Source organism: Colius striatus, unplaced genomic scaffold, assembly GCF_028858725.1.
Source record: "Colius striatus isolate bColStr4 unplaced genomic scaffold, bColStr4.1.hap1 scaffold_35, whole genome shotgun sequence".
NCBI classification, from domain to species: domain Eukaryota; kingdom Metazoa; phylum Chordata; class Aves; order Coliiformes; family Coliidae; genus Colius; species Colius striatus.
The window spans coordinates 274,519-290,061 of NW_026908519.1; positions in this window are offsets into that span (position 1 = coordinate 274,519).

A 15,543-nucleotide genomic window follows, 5' to 3' on the forward strand; every position below is an offset into this window, starting at 1 on the left:
GAAACAAAGCTGTGGGGATGGGCACAGGGAGGTGGCAGCTCTGCAGCAGCTCTGCTGGGATCTGTGGTGTCCTGGAAAGAAGTTCTGTGCTGGCATCCACGGGCTGTCCCACTTCTCAGTGTCACCTAGGACAAGCTGGCATCATTGCAAGTGACACCTGGGTTATTCTGCAGGTCCAAGGAGTATTTGTAGCCCTTCACTAGCAGCTGCAAGGTTTGTGTTGGTGGCTTTCCAGGTGAAGCACTGCACTTGTCTGTCCTTGGCTCTTGCAATGCAGCCAGAAGTCTCTGTGCCATGAAGGTTTCAGGGGTGCTGGCTGCTTATTCAGTGCTAAACTGAGACCTCTGTGTCTTGGGAGAAGGAGCCTTCTCCCTTGCTATGCTTTACTTCAGTGGGAGACTTGGGTTCAGGACTCTGCACAGTATTGAGACAAAAGCTCAGTTTGACCACAGGAGGGTCAGATCTTTGTTCTCATCAGCCTCTAGACCCTGAAAGTTCCACTGGCTGCAAGAAGAAGCACATCCAGCTCCTGGCCTTGGTAATTCAGCAAGGCTAAAATTGAGTCTCCATACAGAAAGGGAGAGAGGCCAGTGCAGGGCCACCAAGATGCTCAGGGCACTGGAGCATCTTCCTCATGAGGAACTGCAGGACCTGGGGCTGTTGAGCCTGGAGAAGACTGAGGGGGGAGCTCATTAATAGTTACAAGTATATAAAGGGTGGGTGTCAGGAGGTTGTGGCAGCATTTTTTTGTGCTGTACCCAGTGCCAGGACAAAGGGTGATGGAAAGAAGTTGGGACCCAAAAATTCCATGAAACATAAGGAGAAACTGTTCCAGTGTGAGATGAGGCAGCCCTGGCCCAGGCTGCCCAGGGAGGGTGTGGAGGCTCCTTCCTTGGAGAAGACCCACCTGGACATGTTCCTGTAGCCCCTGATCCAGGGGAAGCTGCTTCTGCAGGTACTGGATTGGCTCTACAGGTCCCTCCCAACCCCTGCCATGCTGTGATTCTCCTCTGGGGCTCCTTCCTTGGAGATCTTGAGACTTGTTCCTGTGTGACCTTCTGCAGGACCTTGGACTCGATGATCTCTAGAGGTCCCTTCCAACCCCCATCCTTCTGTGACTCTGATTCTAAAACAGCTCTGTGCTCCCCTGGGGTGGGCAGCCTTCTCCATCTCACCTTGGCATCCAGCTGAGGAGAACCAGTTGCTGCCTTTGATGCCCCTGATACATCTCCAGGGTGGACAGGATGGAATGAGCGTTGCCATTCTGCACCACAACTCCTTCAGCTCAAAGCCACTTCACCAAGCTGGATCTGCTGACAGAGCAGAAGGACTCACAGCACTTGAAGCAATGGCTGAGAGCAAGTTCTTGTGGGTCAAGTGCTGGTTTTCTTGTTGCAGGTTGAAGGATACCGCAAGTAGGAAGAAAAACTGTCCCTGTGCAACACCAGGATGGCAACAGCAGAGCCAGGGCTGAGCAAAACATCCTCATCTGGTGCTGATGGTTGCAACCTGAGCTTGAAAGGAGATCTGTCCTGGGCTTGGTGGGGATGGGATTAACTGGCAAGGCCATAAGAGCACCTCAGGGCTGAGCATCAGGCTGCTGTTGTTAGAGCTGCTTTGTTCCTTCAATGCCCTTGTCATTAAATCCTTATCTCAACACACAAAGCTTCACCTTTTTGTCCTCCCCATTTTCCTGCAGGAGGTTTGGTTGTTGGCAGCTGAGTTACAACCCAACAGGGTCATGGATTGTTTGAAGTTGCTGCTTCCCAGCTTTGTTTTTGGCCTCTGTCCTGCAGCCTGGCCAACTCTTTGCTGCCTCTATTTCTCTGCTCAGCTTGTGCCTTTTCTCTCTCCATCCCTCTGCTCCCTGACCTGACATTTCCATCTCTCTGCAGGGCTGTTCATCCTTATTTTGCTTCAATTCTCCATCTCCCTGTGCTTTGCCTTCTCCATTTCTTTCTCTCCCCACTCATCAGGCTCCTCCCTGACAATCCTTGAGTCTTCCTTCCCCCCCACTCCATTCCCATCCTCATCCCACTGGGGAGAAGGGGATTGAGTGGAGGTTGGACTTAAACCACAACAGCAAACACCCCAAACAAGCCTTAAATGAGTCATATCTTTAATGCTTCCACAGCTACTACAGAAAGGACAACCAAAAAGCACAAGGGTAGGAATACTCAAGGCAGGATGCTCTTTGAGCTCCTGCAGCCACATGGCCTTCCCCAGCTGCTCTGGAGCACCCCTTGCTCTGATCCCCCAGCTCCAGTTGCACACTCAGCTATGGGAATAGGCAGAGTAAAGTCTCCTCCAGCCCCAGAGCAGCCAGCCTTGCTGCCTGGATCTGCTGAGCTCTTCTGCCCTTATATCTGTTAGGATGTGCTGGGTTTCTGTTGCCAGCTTGGAGACTGAAGGACTGACATCTTTCATGCATTGAAGGACTGAAACAGAGAGGAGCAGAGGTGGACATGGGGGGAGAAGGAGCCACTGTTGACCTTGGGCAGGGTGGGCAAAGCTCTCCCACGCCTCTCTCCCTACCAGCCCTTGCCAGGAGGAAGGCAGTGCACAAGACCAGCAAAAAACACTCCTCCTGCACAAGCAGCTCTGTCCCTGTGCTGTCTGTTTGCTGCCTGGGAGCTGTGTGTTGTGTCAGTGCCCCACAGAGAGCACAGACACACTGAGGCACAGACAGTGCTGCTGGGTGGGGGAAATGAGCTGTGGGTGCCCTTGGCTGGCCGTGGGGGGCTGAGAGCTTGAGCAAGGGCAAGACACAGAGTGGTGTGAGGGGGATCCCTCTGCTCTCAGCAGGGGCTGGGGCTGTGCAGGCTCACAGGGCACTGCCCTCACCCTCTGTCTCTAAAGGGGCAGGGACAGGGAGCTGGGCAATGGGCAGAGGGACAGTTCAGCTGCCCTGGCTCTGCTCTCACCCACAGCCCATCCTCTGGCCTCTGTGCCCCCTGAGGGCAGCAGAGATGCTGAGGGCTCCTGACATCCATGAACACTCCCTGTTGTGGTGATGGGAAGGAGCTGGACAAAGCCCAGAAGCGCCCCACGCCCAGAGGCAGCAGATGTCCAACAGCAGCTCCATCTGAACTGCTGGGACAGGTAGGAGGACAGATTGCCCTGGGAGTGCTCACTTAGAAGCTGGGGTCCTGGAAAAGCCCAGCAGGATGCTTTTCCAAACTGAGAAGGTGTGGGCTGAATGATCAGGCAGTGAGGGGGGGTGTTAACTGCTTGATGGGCAGAAGGCAGAGAGTGGTGATCCATGGGGCAGGGTCTAGTGGAGCCCCTCAGGAGTTGGTGCTGGGACTGGTGCTGTTCATTAGTGACTTGCTGAGGGAACAGAGGCTCTGTCAGCAGGTCTGCTGATGATACTGAGCACAGCACAGAGGCTGTGCTGCCTTTCAAGGAGACCTGGACAGGCTGGAGAGTTGGGCAGGGAGAAATCTAATGCAATTGAACCAGGGCAAGTGTAGAGTCGTGCAGCTGGGAGAGAACAACCCCATGGAGCAGCAGAGGTATTAAGCATTCATTTGAATCCCATAAGGATCAAACTGCAAGAATTACACACCACAGCTGATAGGGCCCTGTTACCTTAGCCAGGAGACCCTGGGACATGTACTCCTTAGGCTACCTTAGCTCTTACCTTAGTTATTACTAAAACCAAGGGACTGGTATCTTTTTTTTGACCAATCCCTGTGATTTTGCAAGTTGTATGATAGTTGGGAACCAATCAACAGGAGCAACAGGACAAGGGGTGATGGGATGAAGCTGGAACACAAAAAGTCCCACTTAAGTACAAACTATGTCACTGTTGAGGTGGGGGAGCCCTGGCACAGGCTGCCCAGAGGGGCTGTGGAGGCTCCTTTGAGGTCCCTCTCTCACCCTCTCTCATCTCTCTCACCCTCTCTCACTTACCCACTCCCCAAAAGGAACCTGAACAGGGACCCAGCAACCTGACAAGGATACATCCCAGGGTGCTGCTTCAAGGGAGGGCTCCCAGCCCTGTCCAGATGTGGAAGAAGGAGGGCTCTGATCCAGAACCCTCCTCATCAGTGCCCAAGAGAACTCAACACTGCACTCATTGTATAACCATCTTAAAGACTCCCTTATCATCTCAAGTCAAAACAGTATCTAATTGCCCCATGAAGGCAAGGGGTTTAGCAGAGTGCACCAGGACACGTGAAAGTGCCTTTCTCACCTTCTCATTTAATTCTCTGAGACAAAAAATCAACTGATTCCTATAAGGAAACAAAAAAACCCAACATGGACATGGAATGTTGTTGTCTCTAGTTCAGAGAATGGAAAGAGCATCAAACAGAGCCCAGGAGAAAGTGTCCCACTGGCTGAGGGAGGCACTGAGATGCTGTTTGGGCTGTGTGCCTGGCTCTGGCTGCAGTCACGGGAGAGAAGATGATGCTAATTGATGTCAGGGTCATCCCTCTCTTGGCCTGGGTGTCTAACAGCTCCACTTTGGTTCTTGCCATCCCCTCCTCACAGCCTCAGCCTGAAGGCTGGATGATGTTGGCCAGATGGCCCCAGGCCCAGGGAGTGCTGGGGAATGGAGTGAGGTGCCCAGGAGGACCTCTCACTTTTCCCTGTGACAGGACAAGGGGTGATGGGATGAAGCTGGAACACAAAAAGTCCCACTTCAGTACAAACTGTGTCACTGTTGAGGTGAGGGAGCCCTGGCACAGGCTGCCCAGAGGGGCTGTGGAGGCTCCTTTGAGGTCTTGGAGACCCACCTATGGGACCTGATCTAGGTGAAGCTGCTTCTGCAGGGGGCTGTGACTACATGATCTCTAAAGGTCCAACCCCCACCTTTGTGTGGTTCTGTGGTACAGGGCAAAATGAAGAGATGGGCACTTTCTGCATGCTTTTGTTGGCAAATGTGATGCTTTTGTGTTGGGGTGTAGAAAAGCCCTGAAAACTAGCAAGGGAGCACGTTTGGAGGAGCTGTGCCCTGTGTTTCCCCATTCCACTCTGCATGGCATTAACACCATCTGTGCTCCCAAATGGGACACTAAGTTATGAGACTGTCTTGCAATTCATCTAAGAGTGAGGGAAAGTGAGATCAAGTCCCATGTGCAGCTCTGTTCTTTTAGTGAAGAGAAAGCTCTGAATGGCAGAAAGACTCTGAGTGAACAAATTGGGGAATGTCACTCCCAGTAGACAAACAAAAGGTTCCAAACCATTGCTCCTCATGCACTGCAGCAAAAATGTGTCCCCCCTTAAGGGGGGAGGGCTGTTCCTACATAGCCACCCTCTCTCACCTACCCACTCCCCAAAAGGAACCTGAACAGGGACCCAGCAACCTGACAAGGATACATCCCAGGGTGCTGCTTCAAGGGAGGGCTCCCAGCCCTGTCCAGATGTGGAAGAAGGAGGGCTCTGATCCAGAACCCTGGAGCATCCCCAGGAGCAACATTGCACCCCCAGGACCCCCATTGCACCCTCATTCCCCCCACTGCACCCCAGCACACAGCCATAGCCCCCCATTGCATCCACAGGACCCCCATTGCACCCTCATCCCCCCCACTGCACCCCAGCACACAGCCATGGCCCAGGAGCATCCCCAGGACCCCCATTGCACCCCAAGACCCCCATTGCACCCCCATCCCCCCCACTGCACTCCAGCACACAGCCATGGCCCAGGAGCATCCCCAGGACCCCCATTGCACCCCCAGGAACCCCATCACATCCCCAGCACCCCCATTGCACCCCAGCACTCAGCCATGGCCCAGGAGGGTCTCCAGGACCCCCACTGCACCCCCAGGACCCCCATTGCACCCCCATCCCCCCCACTGCACCCCAGCACACAGCCACAGCCTAGGAGTGCCCCAGGACCCCCATTGCTCCCCCAGGAGCAACATTGCACCCCCAGGACCCCCATTGCACCCCCAGGAGCCCCATTGCACCCTAAGACCCCCATTGCACCCCCTGACACCCCAGTGCACCCCAGCACACAGCCATAGCCCCCCATTGCACCCCAAGACCCTTATTGCACCCCCAGGACTCCCATTGCATCCCCAGCACCCTCATTGCACCCCGAAATCCCCCACTGCACCCCAGCACACAGCCATGGCCCAGGAGCATCCCCAGGACCCCCATTGTACACCAGGACCCCCATTGCACCCCCAGGACCCCCATTGCACCCCCATCCCCCCCACTGCACCCCAGCGCACAGCATAGCCCCCCATTGCATCCACAGGACCCCCATTGCACCCCCATCCCCCCCACTGCACTCCAGCACACAGCCATGGCCCAGGAGCATCCCCAGGACCCCCATTGCACCCCAGGACCCCCATTGCACCCCCATCCCCCCAACTGCACCCCAGCACACAGCCATGACCCAGGAGAGTCTGCAGGACCCACATTGCACCCCAGCACCCCCATTGCATCCCCAGGACCCTCATTGCATCCACTGACACCCCACTGCACCTCAGCACACAGCCATGCCCAGGAGCATCCCCAGGAGCCCCATTGCACCCCAAGACCCCCATTACACCCCCAGGAGCCCCATTGCACCCCCAGGAGCAACATTGCACCCCCTGACACCCCCATTGCACCCCAAGACCTCCATTGCACCCCCTGACACCCCACTGCACCCCAGCACACAGCCATAGCCCCCCATTGCACCCCCAGGAGCAACATTGCACCCCCAGGAGCCCCATTGCACCCCAAGACCCCCATTGCACCCCCAGGAGAAACATTGTACCCCCAGGAGCCCCATTGCACCCCCAGGAGCAACATTGCACCCCAAGACACCCATTGCAACCCCGGGAGCCCCATTGCACCCCCAGGACCCCCATTGCACCCCCAGGAGCAACATTGCACCCCAAGACACCCATTGCAACCCCGGGAGCCCCATTGCACCCCCAGGACCCCCATTGCACCCCCAGGAGCAACATTGCACCCCAAGACCCCCATTGCACCCCCAGGAGCAACATTGCACCCCCAGGAGCCCCATTGCACCCCCTGACACCTCACTGCACCCCCAGGAGCAACATTGCACCCCAGGAGTCCCATTGCACCCCCAGCAGCCCCATTGCAACCCAAGACCCCCATTGCACCCCCAGGAGCAACATTGCACCCCCAGGAGCCCCATTGCATTCCCAGCACCCCCATTGCACCCCCAGGAGCCCCATTGCATTCCCAGCACCCCCATTGCACCCCCAGGAGCCCCATTGCACCCCCAGGAGCAACATTGCACCCCCAGGAGCCCCATTGCATTCCCAGCACCCCCATTGTATCCCCAGGACCCCCATTGCACCCCCAGGAGCCACATTGCACCCCCTGACACCTCACTGCACCCCCAGGAGCAACATTGCACCCCAAAATGCCCATTGAACCCCGAGGAGCCCCATTGCACCCCCAGGAGCATCATTGCATCCCCAGGAGCCCCATTGCACCCCGAGGAGCCCCACTGCACCCCCAGGAGCCCGATTGCACCCCAAGACCCCCATTGCATCCCCAGGACCCCCATTGCACCCCCAGGAGCAACATTGCACCCCCTGACACCTCACTGCACCCCCAGGAGCAACATTGCACCCCCAGGAGTCCCATTGCACCCCCAGGAGCCACATTGCACCCTAAGACTCCCATTGCACCACCAGGAGCCCCATTGCACCCCCAGGAGCAACATTGCACCCCCTGACACCCCCATTGCACCCCCAGGAGCAACATTGCACCCCCTGACACCCCACTGCACCCCAGCACACAGCCATGGCCCAGGAGCATCCTCAGGACCCCCATTGCACCCCCATCCACCCCAGCATACAGCTATAGCCCCCCATTGCATCCCCAGGACCCCCATTGCACCCCCATCCACCCCACTGCACCCCAGCACACAGCCATGCCCAGGAGCATCCCCAGGACCCCCATTGCACCCCAGGACCCCCATTGCACCCCCAGGACCCCCATTTAATCCCCAGGACCCCCATTGCATGCCCATCCCCCCCACTGCACCCCAGCACACAGCCATGGCCCAGGAGCATCCCCAGGACCCCGATTTCAACCCCAGGACCCCCATCACATCCCCAGCACCCCCATTGCATCCCCAGAACTCCCACTGCACCCCCAGGACCCCCATTGCATCCCCATCCCCCCCATTGCACCCCAGCACACAGCCACAGCCTAGGAGTGCCCCAGGACCCCCATCACATCCCCAGCACCCCCATTGCACCCCAGGACCCCCATTGCACCCCAGCACACAGCCATGGCCCAAGAGCATCCCCAGGACCCCCATTGCACCCCCAGGACCCCCATTGCACCCCCATCCCCCCCACTGCACCCCAGCACACAGCCATGGCCCAGGGGCATCCCCATGACCCCCATTGCATCCTCAGGACCCCCATTGCACCCCCATCCCCCCCAGCATACAGCCATAGCCCCCCATAGCATCCCAAGACCCCCATTGCACCCCCATCCCCCCCACTGCACCCCAGCACACAGCCATGGCCCAGGAGCATCCCCAGGACCCCCATTGCACCCCAGGACCCCCATTGCACCCCCATCCCCCCCAGCATACAGCCATAGCCCCCCATAGCATCCCCAGGACCCCCATTGCACCCCCATCCTCCCCACTGCACCCCAGCAGACAGCCATGCCCTGGCTCTTAACCCCATCCCCTGGCTCTTAAAGGGACAGAGACACCCCAAACCCCATCCCCTGGCTCTTAAAGGGACACCCCCAAACCCCATCCCCTGGCTCTTAAAGGGACAGAGACACCCCCAAACACATCCCCTGGCTCTTAAAGGGACACAGACACCCCCAAACCCATCCCCTGGCTCTTAAAGGGACAGAGACACCCCCAAACCCAATCCCCTGGCTCTTAAAGGGACAGACACACCCAAAATCCATCCCCTGGCTCTTAAAGGGACACAGACACCCCAAAACCCATCCCCTGGCTCTTAAAGGGACACAGACACCCCCAAACCCCATCCCCTGGCTCTTAAAGGGACAGGGACACCCAAACCCAATCCCCTGGCTCTTAAAGGGACAGACACACCCAAACCCATCCCCTGGCTCTTAAAGGGACAGAGACACCCCCAAATCCCATCCCCTGGCTCTTAAAGGGACAGACACCCCCAAACCCCATCCCCTGGCTCTTAAAGGGACAGACACCCCCAAACCACATCCCCTGGCTCTTAAAGGGACAGAAACACCCCCAAACCACATCCCCTGGCTCTTAAAGGGACAGAAACACCCCCAAACCACATCCCCTGGCTCTTAAAGGGACAGAAACACCCCCAAACCACATCCCCTGGCTCTTAAAGGGACAGGGACACCCCCAAACCCCATCCCCTGGCTCTTAAAGGGACAGAGACAACCCCAAACCGAGAGCATCAGCACCTGGAGCTCACAACCCCCCTGCCAGGGGGCACACAGGGACTCACAACCCCCCTGCCAGAGCACAAAGGGACTCACAACCCCCCTGCCAGAGCAGGAGCTGGGGCACACAGGGACTCACAACCCCAGGACCCCCACTGCATCCCACACGGCCACTTATGGACTTTTTGTGACCATTTATGGACCTTTCATGGCCATTTATGGACCTTTCTTGGCCATTTATGGTCCTTTTATGGCCATTTATGGACCTTTCAAGGCCATTTATGGACAGTTTCTGGCCATTTATAGACCTTTTGTGACCATTTATGGACCTTTCAAGACCATTTAGGGGCATTTCATGGCCATTTATGGACAGTTTGTGACCATTTATGGACCTTTCAAGACCATTTAGGGACCTTTCAAGACCATTTAGGGACCTTTCAAGACCATTTAGAGACCTTTCATGGCCATTTATGGACTGTTTGTGGCCATTTATGGACCATTTATGGACCTTTCAAGGCCATTTATGGACCTTTCAAGGCCATTTATGGACCTTTTATGGCCATTTAAGGACTTTTATGGCCATTTATGGACAGTTTGTGACCATTTATGGACTTTTCAAGACCATTTATGGACCTTTCATGGCCATTTAGGTACTTTTCAAGACCATTTAGGGGCGTTTCAATGCAATTTATGGACCTTTCAAGGCCACTTACGGACCTTTCATGGCCATTTATGGACCTTTCAAGGCCATTTATGGTCCTTTTATGGCCATTTATGGACCTTTCATGGCCATTTATGGACAGTTTGTGACCATTTATGGACCTTTCAAGACGATTTATGGACCTTTCAAGGCCACTTATGGACCTTTTATGGCCATTTATGGACCTTTCAAGGCCACTTACGGACCTTTCAAGGCCACTTATGCACCTTTTATGGCCATTTAGGGACCTTTCAAGGCCACTTATGGACCTTTCAAGGCCATTTATGGACAGTTTGTGACCATTTATGGACCTTTCAAGACCATTTATGGACCTTTTTTTGACATTTATGGACCTTTTATGGCCATTTAGGGACCTTTCACTGCCATTTATGCACCTTTTATGGCCATTTAGGGACCTTTTATGGCCATTTAGGGACCTTTCAAGGCCATTGGTTCGCTGGAGCCCCGCAGCTGAGCGTGTGCAGCAGCTCCGGGGCCGAGCAGGGACCGGCCCTGCCCCGCGCCCCGCCCCGCGCCGCCCCTTCCCCTGCGCCCAGGGCTCGGAGCTGCGGGCTCGGCGCCTTGTTCCGCTGAGGGCGGCCGCGATGGGGCTGTGGCTGCTGCTGTTGGCCTTGGCCGCGGGGCCCGAGGGTGAGAGGCGGCGGGAGGGGAGGGTAGAGAGCCCGGGGCGGGGGCAGCGCGGTGGAGGAGAGGGATGGAGGTGATGGAGAGGGATGGAGGTGAAGGAGAGGGATGGAGGTGAAGGAGAGGGATGGAGGTGATGGAGAGGGATGGAGGTGAATGAGAGGGATGGAGAGGGATGGAGGTGATGGAGAGGGATGGAGGTGAAGGAGAGGGATGGAGAGGGATGGAGGTGATGGAGAGGGATGGAGGTGATGGAGAGGGATGGAGGTGAAGGAGAGGGATGGAAGTGATGGAGAGGGATGGAGAGGGATGGAGGTGAAGGAGAGGGATGGAGGTGAAGGAGAGGGATGGAGGTGATGGAGAGGGATGGAGGTGATGGAGAGGGATGGAGGTGATGGAGAGGGATGGAGGTGAAGGAGAGGGATGGAGAGGGATGGAGAGGGATGGAGGTGAAGGAGAGGGATGGAGAGGGATGGAGAGGGATGGAGGTGAAGGAGAGAGATGGAGGTGAAGGAGAGGGATGGAGAGGGATGGAGAGGGATGGAGGTGAAGGAGAGAGATGGAGGTGAAGGAGAGGGATGGAGAGGGATGGAGAGGGATGGAGAGGGATGGAGGTGATGGAGAGGGATGGAGAGGGATGGAGGTGAAGGAGAGGGATGGAGAGGGATGGAGAGGGATGGAGGTGAAGGAGAGAGATGGAGGTGATGGAGAGGGATGGAGAGAGATGGAGGTGATGGAGAGGGATGGAGAGGGATGGAGGTGAAGGAGAGGGATGGAAGTGATGGAGAGGGATGGAGAGGGATGGAGGTGAAGGAGAGGGATGGAGAGGGATGGAGGTGAAGGAGAGGGATGGAGGTGAAGGAGAGGGATGGAGGTGATGGAGAGGGATGGAGGTGAAGGAGAGGGATGGAGAGGGATGGAGAGGGATGGAGGTGAAGGAGAGAGATGGAGGTGATGGAGAGGGATGGAGAGAGATGGAGGTGATGGAGAGGGATGGAGAGGGATGGAGGTGAAGGAGAGGGATGGAGAGGGATGGAGAGGGATGGAGGTGAAGGAGAGAGATGGAGGTGATGGAGAGGGATGGAGAGGGATGGAGGTGAAGGAGAGGGATGGAGAGGGATGGAGGTGAAGGAGAGGGATGGAGAGGGATGGAGAGGGATGGAGGTGAAGGAGAGAGATGGAGGTGATGGAGAGGGATGGAGAGAGATGGAGGTGATGGAGAGGGATGGAGAGGGATGGAGGTGAAGGAGAGGGATGGAAGTGATGGAGAGGGATGGAGAGGGATGGAGGTGAAGGAGAGGGATGGAGAGGGATGGAGGTGAAGGAGAGGGATGGAGGTGAAGGAGAGGGATGGAGGTGATGGAGAGGGATGGAGGTGAAGGAGAGGGATGGAGAGGGATGGAGAGGGATGGAGGTGAAGGAGAGAGATGGAGGTGATGGAGAGGGATGGAGAGAGATGGAGGTGATGGAGAGGGATGGAGAGGGATGGAGGTGAAGGAGAGGGATGGAGAGGGATGGAGAGGGATGGAGGTGAAGGAGAGAGATGGAGGTGATGGAGAGGGATGGAGAGGGATGGAGGTGAAGGAGAGGGATGGAGAGGGATGGAGGTGATGGAGAGGAAAAAGGAGGGGGAGAGGCTGGGGCAGCGCGGTGGAGGAGAGGGATGGAGAGGGAGAAGGAGGGGGAGAGGGAGGAGCAGGGAGAAGGGAAAGGGAAGAGCAGAGCGAGCGAAGCTTTGTGTGCCCGGCTTTGCCCCGCTGCCGCAGCAGACGCGGCTCAGCCCCCACGGGGCTTTGTCCCGGGCGCGGGGCTTTGCGGGGAAGAGCGGGGCGGCGGCTGTGTCGGGGCCGGGCGGGGGGCGCTGGGGCGGTGGGTGCCCGTCCTGGGGCCGTGGGGGCGGCGTGCCCGGTGCCCGCGCTCTCCATCCATCCATCCATCCATCCATCCATCCATCCGTGCGTCCGTCCATCCGTCCGTGCGTCCGTCCGTCCGCAGGCGTGTGGGCGCAGCTGAGGCTGCTGGAAGCCGGCGGAGGGCTGCGAGCGCCCGGGGACTCCGTGCTCCTGTCCTGCCGAGGGCACGGCTCCGACTTCGGGCGGTCTGCGGTTCTGTGGTACCGTCAGGCGGCCGGGGGCAGTCTCCAGTGGTTGTCCTACATCCGAATCCACTCCGTGACCGACTTCGCGGCGGCGCTGAAAGGTCGAGCCGTGACGTCCCGGGATAATTCCCGGGCTGAGGCGTCGCTGTCCCTCAGCACCCTGCTCCTGCAGGACTCTGCCCGCTACTTCTGCGCCCTCCGAATGTTCGCACGCAGAGCAAACGGCCGGCTGAGGTTCAACACAAACCTGCTGGGGCCCGGCAGGGGGTGCAGGAGGATGCTGCGGCTGGGGGTCCAAGGCAATGAGGTGCCTCCACTCTGCAGTGCAGATGTTGCTCTGTGGAAGTCTATAGAGCCCCTGGGGTTCATCACAGAGCGCTGACAGAGCTGGTCAGTGTTGTCACAGGAGCAGGTTGGCCAAAGGAAGCCAGTCTGGGTGGGGTTTGTGCATGTTTCAGCAAGGCTTTTGCTGCTGTCTCTCAGAGGATCTTCCTGGTCCAAATGTCCAGCACACAGCCAGAGAAGTCCTTAATATTTGGGGTGAGCAACTGGCTGGTGGGTCAAGCTCAGAGTCACAGTGATGCAGGTGCCTCACACTGATGCAGGTGCCTCTCAGTGATGCAGGTGCCTCACAGTGATGCAGGATCCTCACAGTGATGCAGGAGCCTCACACTGATGCAGGAGCCTCACACTGATGCAGGTACCTCACACTGATGCAGGTGCCTCACAGTGATGCAGGAGCCTCACACTGATGCAGGAGCCTCACACTGATGCAGGTGCCTCACACTGATGCAGGTGCCTCACACTGATGCAGGTGCCTCACAGTGATGCAGGTGCCTCACACTGATGCAGGTGCCTCACAGTGATGCAGGTACCTCACAGTGATGCAGGTGCCTCACACTGATGCAGGTGCCTCACAGTGATGCAGGTACCTCACAGTGATGCAGGTGCCTCACACTGATGCAGGTGCCTCACAGTGATGCAGGTGCCTCACACTGATGCAGGTGCCTCACACTGATGCAGGAGCCTCACACTGATGCAGGTACCTCACACTGATGCAGGTGCCTCACACTGATGCAGGAGCCTCACACTGATGCAGGAGCCTCACACTGATGCAGGTGCCTCACACTGATGCAGGTGCCTCACACTGATGCAGGTGCCTCACAGTGATGCAGGTGCCTCACACTGATGCAGGTGCCTCACAGTGATGCAGGTACCTCACAGTGATGCAGGTGCCTCACACTGATGCAGGTGCCTCACAGTGATGCAGGTACCTCACAGTGATGCAGGTGCCTCACACTGATGCAGGTGCCTCACAGTGATGCAGGTGCCTCACACTGATGCAGGTGCCTCACAGTGATGCAGGTGCCTCACACTGATGCAGGTGCCTCACACTGATGCAGGTACCTCACAGTGATGCAGGTGCCTCACACTGATGCAGGTGCCTCACAGTGATGCAGGTGCCTCACACTGATGCAGGTGCCTCACACTGATGCAGGAGCCTCACAGTAATGCAGGAGCCTCACACTGATGCAGGTGCCTCACACTGATGCAGGAGCCTCACACTGATGCAGGTGCCTCACACTGATGCAGGTATCTCACACTGATGCAGGATCCTCACAGTGATGCTGATGCCTGTCAGTGATGCTGATGCCTCACACTGATGAGAGGAGCCATCACTGCACAGCACAGATGGTTGTGGCCTGTCTGCAAGAGCTGCTTTCCTGTCACTGCCAATTCCCAGGCAGGCACCAACCTGCCACTCCTCTGGAGCTGTGTAGTGGGGCTGGACCATCTTGACAGAACAGGTTTCAGGAGGGCAGTGTAGGGGACAAAGCCCCACTTGCCTGTGAGAGGTCCTTGTCCTTTCTGTGCTCATTCAGAGCCATTCCAGGGCCAGGAGTGTGGATTCCTCACCATCCCAGCTTGGGGAGGACAAAGGGCTTTATCCTCCAGCTGCAAAATCTCTCTCTGAATGGGAAAATCAGGAGAAACTGCTTGTCTGACTGAGAAAAGGAGGGGAATGTGCTGTCTCCTTCCCTGTGAGGCCAGCTCTATTTCTCAGCCCATCCAAGAGATGATTCAGTCCTTCCCCTGGTCCAGTTCCACCTCAGTGTGTGTCCCCCCCAGCATCACTTTGCTGAATGTTGCAGTGACCATGGCTTGTTGTTTCTCACTGCAGCTCTCACTGGCCAGGTGGTGTTGAAGCAACACATGAGGAACGTGGCTGTGCAAGAGGGAGAAGCCACCAGCTTGAGCTGCAGCATGAGTGGGGACAGCATGAGCAGCTACTTCATGTTCTGGTACCAACAGGGGCCACGTGGCACCTTGGACTGGATTTACAGGGAGGGTGGTGCCTATGGAGAAGGTTTCCAGGCTGGCTTTAAGGGATCAGTGTTGAGCTCTGAGAACAGATGCACCCTGCAGGTCCAGGCAGCCAAGCCAGGGGATGGAGCAGTGTATTACTGTGCTGCCAGCCTCACCCTGGTGTAGCTCTGCAGCAGCATGGACCAAAAACTGACTGCCAGAGGAGACAGAGTGCTCAGCATTTCTCCCCAGCAGCTGCCAAGCAGAGGCTGGTGTCACACAATGGCAGGTGCAGGAAGCAGAGCTTTGGCTTGCTGGCAGTGAAAGGTGGGGAGCAGAGATGTGGGTGAAGGGCTGAGAGCATTTGTGGTGCAGGAGGATGGATTCTGGGAAGCTGAGAGGCTGGAGGGTGAAGTGCAGGTTAGTGCACTCTCATCCCAGCTCTCTCATCCTTGCTTCATGT